At 45.0% G+C, this 9,813-nt stretch overlaps 1 long non-coding RNA gene across 1 annotated transcript; it reads right to left on the minus strand.

Moving 5' to 3' along the window:
* Positions 1–7,830: 7,830 nt before the first annotated feature.
* LOC140250586 (uncharacterized) lies at positions 7,831–9,488 on the minus strand. The gene is made up of 3 exons (XR_011903209.1): positions 9,112–9,488; positions 8,426–8,864; positions 7,831–8,177 (listed from the first exon to the last, which is right to left on the minus strand). It is a non-coding gene; the product is annotated as an uncharacterized lncRNA (long non-coding RNA).
* Positions 9,489–9,813: the final 325 nt, after the last annotated feature.

The raw sequence follows: 9,813 nt of genomic DNA on the forward strand, positions 1-9,813 counted from the left end.
GGGGAAAGAACATAAAAGAGAATGAAATTAGGATTGTAACAGAGGTTTATCTTTAGAGACAAAGCTGAATGACTCACCTTACCCTTCATGCAGTAAACAAGAACAAACTTCATGCTACAATAATACTTTTATGTATGCACTTAAAAAGGTGAGATTACAGGTGAAATTATGGTTCTAAGAAACTGAAAACCTGTAGTAAGCCTTGATAGGCTTATTAAAACAAATGCAGCTTTAATTTTTATATAAATCATACAGTATTATATCCATAAACCTGAAACTTGTAATATAAGGGAGATTTAAAAATCCTGCCTAGCATTCATTCTTTGAGAGGAATCAACTCTACTGGCCTTGAGATAGATCGAGCGCCAACAGGAGGATGTAAAAGGGAAGACTCATATTCATCAGAGGATCATGGCATTTAAACGTTTTAAACAATCATATTCTAAGGTTGATTTTGCAGGCTGCCTTAGTCACTATCCCCAGTCAAGACTCTTGTGTAAATGGGGTTTGTTCTACCCTGACAGTGTGCCTATTGTAACTTGGGGCCACCTGTTAGACAGCATGAAGTGTTGCCTAAAAAAATACACAATAAGCAGATTGTTTGTTACAGTTGTGCACAGACAACTGTATTAGTGTTCTTCACACCATATGTCTATATAAACAGAGCTGCAGTGAGCTATTCACCAGACTCAAATACTGATGAAGAAGCTTCTCTTAAAAGACCCAGGGCTTACAAGCATTGGTTCACCTGTTAGGCTTACATCAGGCTTCCAAATGCTTTGTATCAAAAAAAGAAATATTCCATCACAAGTTTCTGCAGTAAATTTTATGCTAGAAGCAAAATAAAGCAAACAAACAAACAACAAATATCCCCACAAAACCAAACCAAACAAACAAAAACATAAATCTCACATTTGGTGGGTTTAGTAATTCTGTGTAAAGGGAAGAGGGAGGAAATTCACTCTACAGAAGCATGTTGGTTATCTTCTGGAGTAAAAATAATGTTGTATCATTTTATACTATATGTGATAATTGCTGTTATTGTTTTTGTTATTGCTATTATAAAGTACTCCTTCATCCACATGTCAAAGGTAAATTTGAAGTCTCATAAAGTGAACTCACGATTTCAGTCATACCACACTTCTTGCAGCCTTGGTGAAACTGCCAAGGACAGCCTTTTTTGCTCATTTCACATGGATGGATTCTGGGGAGGGCAAGGAAAGAAAATGTATATTTTTCTTTTGTGCAGGTAAATTAAGCAACAAATACCACTGATAGCCACGGGGAAGAGGAAATGGAAGGGAAAGGATGGACTAAACAAGCCATTTAGCACGTCTGGAGTAAGGCTAATGGTTCAGTGTCTGGTTGGAAATCAGTGCAAAGTGATGTCCCTCGGGAGTCAGTAATGGGACCAGTGCTCTTTAACATCTTCATCAATTACATTAACAGTGGAGCCGAGTGCACCCTCAGCAAGTTTGCAAATGACACCGAGCTGTGTGGTGCAGTCAACATGCCCAAGGGACAGGATGCCACCCACAGCAACCTAGACAGGCTCCAGCAGTAGGCCCAGGTGAACCTGATGAGGTTCAATAAATCCAAGTGCAAAGTCTTGCACCTGGGTCATGGCAACCCACTGCTCTCAGTACAAGCTGGGGGATGTAAGAAGGGAGTGCAGCCCTACCAAAAAGGACTTGAGGGATGTGATGGATGTGGATCTACTAGTGGACAGGAGCCAGCAAGTGCCTTCACAGTCCAGAAGGCTATCCATATCCTGGGCTGCATCAAAAGAAGCCTGGTCAGCAGGTTAAGGGAGGAGCACTGCATCCAGATGTGGAGTCCTCAGTAAGATACATGGACCTGTTGGTGCAAGTCACAAAAATCATTCGAGAGAAATGGTGTCAAACTAAAAGAAGTTTAGTTGGATACGAGGAAGATACGATAGAAGTTGGATACGAGGAAGAGGTTTTTTATGATGTGTGTAATGAAACATTGGATCAGACTGCCCAGAGGCGCTGGAATTTTCATCCCTGGATACACTCAAGGTCAGGTTGGATGGGGCTCTCAGCACCCTGATCTAGCTGTAGATGTCTCTGTTTACCGCAGGGGAACTGGACTAGGTGACCTATAAGCATCCTTTTCAATCTCAAAAGATTCTATGATTCTTTGATTCTATGATAACTTGCATTAATCTAGGTCTTAGTAGTTATTGTGTCATGTGATCACAAATAGTATAACAAAGCTTATCCAGTTCTATTACACAACTGACAACAGTGGAGCATGTATTAACTTCTTTTCTACCTGTCACTTTGGTAGCAGAGAAGAGGCATGGAACAGAAACCTCTTTGGCTGCCATCCTCCTTAATTAGTTTCCCTCCTAGAGCTGGTGCAGGTGTGGGACATAAACTCATCCAGCAGAAAAGCCCATCGCAGCTATGTCCTCATGGAGCAAGGGCACAGAACCAACAAAATGTGAAACGGGGGTCACCATCTGGTGCCTGCTCTGCTCCCAGAGCAGCCAGGCTCTGCATTATGTTCTTCAAGGCCAAATTTTTTGCATGACACTCTAGAAGAAAGAATTTTTTGCAGAGGCTAACAGAATTGTTCCTACAGCACTAAAGCTGATCTAAAACATGCAAAACACCTATCAGAGGGGGAAAAAAAAAGGTATTATGAGGGGATTTTTATTCTCTGGCATAGAACAAAAGAGCCGCAGCAATTTATTTTCTAACAACTGTTACAAAGGCTCACCTTACTGCTGAACTCCTCTAAGCAGCACAGATCAACTGTTCTAGCTCCAACTACACGTTGGAATTATTGTAAGCCTGTTTTTCACGTATTAAGTGTTTACTCTGATACAGTTAAAAGTAGATAGGCAGGTTTTGGCTCCATTCAAAACAAAAATATTATGAACTAATCTTCTGCATTTTATTTTACTTCTTCTCCACAAAGGAGTGTTTGCTCTAGGAAGCATCATTGAAGAGGTGATTTTTAAAAGGCTCTGCTTCAAGGACAGTAAACTCAATCCTCTTTTTCAAAAATCACCGTGAGTTTTTTTTCCCTGAGCTTGTTTATTATCTCAAAGAACACAATGCCTCCCAGTTTTATGCATTATACTGGTCTATGGAGTAATATTATGTCATAATATAGTCGTCATTAAAAAATAAATGCATTTTTTTTTTCAGTACCACTCTGTGTAAAATTTGTGAATTTCTTCTTATTTCACTGCCAAAGCATTTTATTCTTTATATCCAAATGCATGTTAAAGTCTGAAACTGCATATTTAACTTTCTTCTTTCCCAAGTCAAACATTCAAATTAATTCATGTTTAAATAAGCAAATTTTGAAAACGTTCTCCTGGATATAATACATGGGGACACTTTGGGTGAGTGCTGAAATTATTTCATAATTGTAATACCTAGAGATCCTTACGTGAATGTTACTATCAAGTCAGCAGTCCAGAGCATAAAGAGCTAAAGCCTGGGGGATATGGCCACATAAAAATAAAGGAGGCACAAATATAGCCTGCATTGAGTTTTTGGCCTACCTACTGCACTTACAAGTAGCAAAGAGGATACCGTGACACAGTTTCTAGCAACCCAACAGCAAGTTGTTGCTACAGGCTTTACAGAGAAGGATTCTGCATTTTAGAGAAACACAGGTTTACATGATTTTATGATGTGGAATACCAGTAACCAAAAACCATAAAACCATGACATCCATGAATTTAACTTATGTTTCTTATTCAATTTGACATAATATGGCAGAGCCCACACTTTCCTCCAGTCATTGCCATCTTGGTTATGAAAGGATGTGCTATAATCCCACATACAGCATTTTTGCTTCAAAGCCCTACCCAGAAAGACAAAAAGTGCAAGGTAGAAGCTTTATTAAACTTCTTTTACAGAGCAATCTAAAACACTGCAGCCACATCTACAACACATCACAGATGGTCTCAGAAACAGCAGGAAGCATGGGCAGGAGGATGGGATGCAAAGTATTGGGAGACAACTAGCCTCCAATTAGCTAGATACTAAAACTGAACTGAAGGAGTTTTTGCAAACAAGCAATGCAGATGGATGACAAATTTGGCCTCAAACCCTACTCCAAGACTGGCACTTACACAGACTCAGAGTGAATACAAATCCTCAGTCAAAAGACCAGTCCAAGCACAAAACTCTAAGTAAAAAAGGGTGATACGAGCTTCTGTATAATTGCCAGACTTATGAATACAGAAAATGTGTTTATTTCATTTTCCTGGTGAAACAAACACAAGAGAATCCATTTCCTTCCCAAACTCTATCTTCAGTAATACTAAATCTTTCCTTTCCTTATCAAGTCTTTTTTCATATATACTAATGCTTTAGTTCCTTCTTTTTAGAATCTAATTATACATAGATCACTCTGAAAGCAATGCCTCCAATTTATTTCCATACAGCGAAATTAAATCAAACTGCAACATATACAAAAAGAGCAATAACACTATTTGACAGAGCAAATTCTCATCTAATAATTTATTCTCATCTAATAACCTGCATGGCATTCTTGTAAAAATTTGCACCAGCAGAGGTGATCCACTCTTTCAGAGCCACTTCTGATGGCGTCATTGCTAGGAAAACACCAGAAACACAGTCATTTCATTGTCCCAGACAGACCAAAGCCAGAAGGCCACAAGAAATGATGGATGGTCTGGGTTCCAGGAAATCCAGAAGGGTCACCCCTTTCCTATCCTAAGAACGTGCACATCATTCTGCCCACTAAGGGCTACATCCTGAACTTCTTCTTCAATAAGAATTCATGTCACCATCCCACAGACTGCTGTTTTGAGGGAATACTGTCACAAAGGCACACACTCTACTGCCATACCACCATCTGCCTCTGACAAGGCTATGCATGATAACCCAGCACATGTGGCTATGCCCCTCTTTGCTTCTTAAGGAACTTCATCTACTTTCTCCTCCAGTCCTTCATGCAGCTTTCCTCTGGGAGAAATAAGGACAGGTATAAAGCAAAAAACCACAGTAAGACAAAATGCGAAGGGAGCAGTTAAAGAGAATGATTACAGCCCAATGGCACTGTGGTAGCTGTGATGTCAGGAACACACATCAGAAACAGGGCAACATCCTAGAATTAGAGACACTGTGCTTGCAGCAGCCAACCTGCCTTGTTTCGCTAGCAAACAGGTAACACAGGTTTCAGGTCTGCTAGTAAAATTCACACAAGATGATGACTGAGAAAGGAGGAATTATTTTTATTTTATATATATATATATATATAATATATTATATATATATATTTCATTTGAACTGTCTGTGCAAAATTTTCTTCTGTTTAAATCTTTAAGCATTTGGAGGTTTTAACTACAAGGAAAACAGAAAAGCAAAAAGTAAAAAAGAAAACCCAACAAGAAAGGCTGAGCTTTTCTGGGATTGTCTTTACCTGACTGAAATTTTATTACCATCTTCATTTGTTTGTATGTTACCAGCTCAACACCACCCATTTCAAGTTGTTAAATTACACAGCTCTTGTTATTTACGTTGTAAATGCCCTGAATCAAAGCCTGTGTCAATGGGGGCTTGAAAATATTCCTGGCATGCACATTATATTGAGAGGTTCCTGGCTGCTCCTTTAACATATATGTCCATCATTATTTGTTCAGCTTCTTCTGGGATCAGAGTTTATTAAACAACGGAACAAAAAAGCAGTCAAAACAAAACAAGAAAATCACATACCAAGGCCACATTTCCTTACAACTCTACTTTCTTCTGTGTCACTCAGAGTTTCTTAGAGATACCACAGCGGTTTCTTAAGATACTGGTGCATCACTGGTAACCTGCGTATAACATCTCCCTTGGATTCAACAAAAGTCCTGCTGTTCTGATGACTGCAGTACTAGAATATAGTTGAACTGTTAACTCTTTTGGGGTATGACATTGGTGGTTTTATTTTTGCTTTTGTTTTAATCTGCCGAGTGCCTAAATACACAGCTCTAAAAAGGTAGATCTGAATGATGCCAGCAGTGCACCTAAATGTTTTGTTTTGTTTTCTAATCCAAGCTTAGATTAGAGGTATATCCTATCTCTGATACAGATTAGAGGTATATCCTCTGAGATTAGATTCCCTAAGATATAGGGAATCCACAGCAACAAGTACAGACTGAGCTGCCTCTGCACGAACACCTGAAGTTGGTGGAGCTCAGACTACCCTGTGGTGGAGTGAGAAGAACTCTATAGCCACCTCTGGGCTCGTCCACTCCAACTGTGTGGGACAAGGACACCCTTCCAGCATGCTCTGCTCCAGATACCCATGCAATGCTCCTTGTTCCTCTCCACCTCCAACATCCTCCTTCCTGGAGAAATATTCCCAACAGCCAGCTTGAATTTCTTGCACTCAAACCCCACTATTCCCTCTGTGTCCCTCTTCTGGGGCTGCTGCAGTGATTCACAGAATCACAGAATGACTCAAGCAGCCCCAGCTCATCACTTAAGGCTCTTAGGTCCTTCCAGTCTGTCCATGCCTTGCTGGCCTGGAGGCATCCTGGCTGCACATGCAGGATGGCTCCATGCCCTCTCCTCCCTTCTGGAGAGTTCTACTCCTCTGGGCTCTACAGCTGGCTGAAGGGTCAGCAGGAGGACAAGCAAGATACAGACGTCCATTACCACTCACTCACTGGTGAAGGCAACTTCAACTGGCGTTACATCTTCCCCTTTGACTACCTGATGGCAGAGAAGATCGTCATTTCCAAGAAAGAATCCATGTTCTCCTGGGATGAGACTGAGTACGAGATCCCAGCTCGCCTCACCCTGCAGGTCTGGGATGCTGACCACTTCTCAGCTGATGATTTCCTTGGTAAGGGAGGGGTCTGTTGAGTTGGGGCAGCGGGACAACCAGCAGGGTTCCATCAGGGGCTGGAGGAGCAGGGGATGCTGTGGGTGAAGCAACACCCAGACAGGAACAGAGCTCTGAAGAGTAGCCCTAGTCCTCAAGCCCACTACATCCTACAAATCCTTTTGGATATGTTGTCTGTATATGGGACCAGAGCCCTTATCTTCTTCGCTGCTCTTTCAAAGGCTGCTTCTGAAAGCAGATGTCAGCTTTTTAGTTCCCAAAGCAGTTCAGAATAGTCTTCCAGGAAGGAGATGATGGCCAGTCCTACCTCCAGCCAAGGATTTGCACAGCCAACATCTGTGCTTCCTTGTCTCCTGCCAGGGGCCATTGAGTTGGACCTGAACCGCTTTCCCTGGGGAGCCAAGACATCCAAGCAGTGCAGTCTGGAGATGGTGACAAACGAGGCAGAGCTGTCCATGGTCTCAATCTTCAAGCAAAAGAGAGTGAAGGGCTGGTGGCCATTTGTGGCCAGGGATGAGAATGAAGAGCTGGAGCTCACCGTAAGGATGGGGAGGAGGGCATGATTTTCCACTCTGGGAACTACAGCCATTGCAGACCACCCCCATATTCCTCTCTGCTCCCTTAGGCCCCCCTATCACCATGGCTGGGGGCCAGGCAGGGAGCATAGCCTGGGGCACAGCACCCTTCTCTCCCTTCAGGGGAAAGTCGAGGCTGAACTGCACCTCCTGACTGCAGAGGAGGCAGAGAAATCACCCGCTGGGCTGGCTCGCAATGAGCCTGACCCAATGGAGAAAACCAAGTAAGCAGAAAACCCATCTCCCCAGCAGATGCCTGGACTCCTATGAGATGCTGCTGGGTTGTGCTCAGGGAGGGAGCCATGCATGGGGAAGTGAAGAAGGGTCACACCACAGGAATGGGAATCACGGGCATTTCTGACTCTGTAGAGTGGGGAAGGAGGGAGGGAAGGGCTCTCGTCTAAGTTCTCTGTAATATTCAGCTGTTGATGACCCACCATGCTCAGCTTCAAGTGTGTAAAACCCTCATTCAGTACTTAAGAAACACTCGGAGATGTTTTTAGGGTATTTGTGTTTTACTCTGTCAACTCTGGGCTCACCACTGACCTGCTCCTTACAGCCATTCTTGTCTCTCTTATGTTATCTCAAAATGATACATCAAAATGGACGTGTCTCAGCCCGTGCAGTCCTCGTGACTACTGGGCTGGTGGTGTTGAGAGGGGCTGCTACTGCCTACACAGGATGCAGTCTCTTCTATCCACCACATGCAACCTGCAGCCACGGGTCAGATGATAGACCAGAATCTGCTGTCTCGATCTGAGAGAGAGAAAAGAAGGGGGGAGGGATCTTAGGGCTCCCTTTGGATCCCTTTGAGCTGGAATCCTCAGGGCAGGAAGGCCAGTATACTGGGAATCGTGAGAAGCCCAGTGGCCAGGGACTCCAACACGGGGGCTCTGGGCAAAGGGGCTGTGGTGGGTGTGAGCACAGGGCAGTGGGCATCTCCTGGACAACACTTGGATCAAGCCTGGCCCCTTGATAGCAGTTCCACCCTATATAACACACACCTCTCTCGATTTTCTGCAACCCTCACCGACGTCCTCTCATGCCTTTGCACACTTTCCCTCTGGGTTATGCATCTCCTTGGGCTCCTTCTCACAGCGTTGTTCTGTGTGCACACAGGAAGGCTTAGTGGGGCACAACGCCCTTCCAGTGGGATCCCTCCAGCCGAGGGTGCAAGTGCCCAGAAGATCCAAGGAGGGCCCCCAGTGCTGGAGGAGGGTGGGAAGGCTGGAGAGTGGGCTCCTTCCTTACCTGCAGCTTCGCCCTTTGCAAGGACAGGGCAAGTATCAGAGCTAATGAGCAGAGCAGTCTCACAAAGATGTGGAAGCCCAGTATTTTCATAACATTTTGCAGCTGAACAATGAGGAAGAACTTGACCAGGAGCCAGAACATCTTCGTGGAGTTTCAAGGGTCCAGGCTCAGTGGCAGTCCTCTTGATCAGACCTATCCAAAACACAACACGCAGTTAATAACAAGGCTCCTCTTATGCTCACCCCACCACTCCCAGAGTAACAACTTCTCAGTTGCATAGATCCCAGCACTGGCTTCCCAAGCTGTGCTCCCCATGCCCATCCCAGTCCATTCGGCTGCATCAACCTGCACACCCAGCACTGCAAGGAGCCCTGGGGAGGCTGACAAACCTCAAGGGGACAGAAGGCTGGGGCAACATAGGGCACCCACTCCTACCCACCTCACTTCTCCTTGTCCCAGCTCAACTGCCACACTCCTCAGCTGCTTACTCTGCCACGCAGGCAGAGACTGGAGCATCCAGAAGCCCACTAAACCAGGGCCGTGACTGTGACGTGATGGTGACATCACTGTGATTCGCAATGGCTGCCCAGGGCTGAGCTATAGCCAACCCTCAGCCTTCTGCTTGTTCTCCATGATAACATTGCCCGCCACATCCAATAAACACGAGATTCTCCGTAGCCTTCCTCTTTCTGTTAAGAGATTTACAAATCTCCTTCCTGAGCAATGTCCATCCTTCCTGCACCCCTCTGTCCTTCAGACTGACTGAGCACTTCCATCGCTGCCCACAGCCTCAACCCTGAGCTACCTCCCATCCTCATCCCCCTTGGCTCTACTGCGCATGCGCAGCGGCGAACTCTGGCGGGAAGCACGGACGGACGTGCCGTTGCCTGACGGCGCAGAGCCACAAAGCGGCCAGGCCGCCGTTACCGCGCATGCGCCGCATTCTTGTTGCTAGGCAACTACGCGATGCCTCAGCGGGATCGCCCTGCCGCTGCGCGTGCGTAGTAGGTGTGTTGCCAGGCAACGCGTTTTCGCGTGAGCCGCGAAGCAGGCGAGAGGTTGGTGGGGCCGCGGTGGGGGGAGCCGGTATCGGCCCCTGAAACTGCAGATAACTGAGGGGCATGGACAAAGAGGAGATGGG

Source organism: Excalfactoria chinensis, chromosome 3 (genome assembly GCF_039878825.1).
Source record: "Excalfactoria chinensis isolate bCotChi1 chromosome 3, bCotChi1.hap2, whole genome shotgun sequence".
Taxonomy (NCBI): domain Eukaryota; kingdom Metazoa; phylum Chordata; class Aves; order Galliformes; family Phasianidae; genus Excalfactoria; species Excalfactoria chinensis.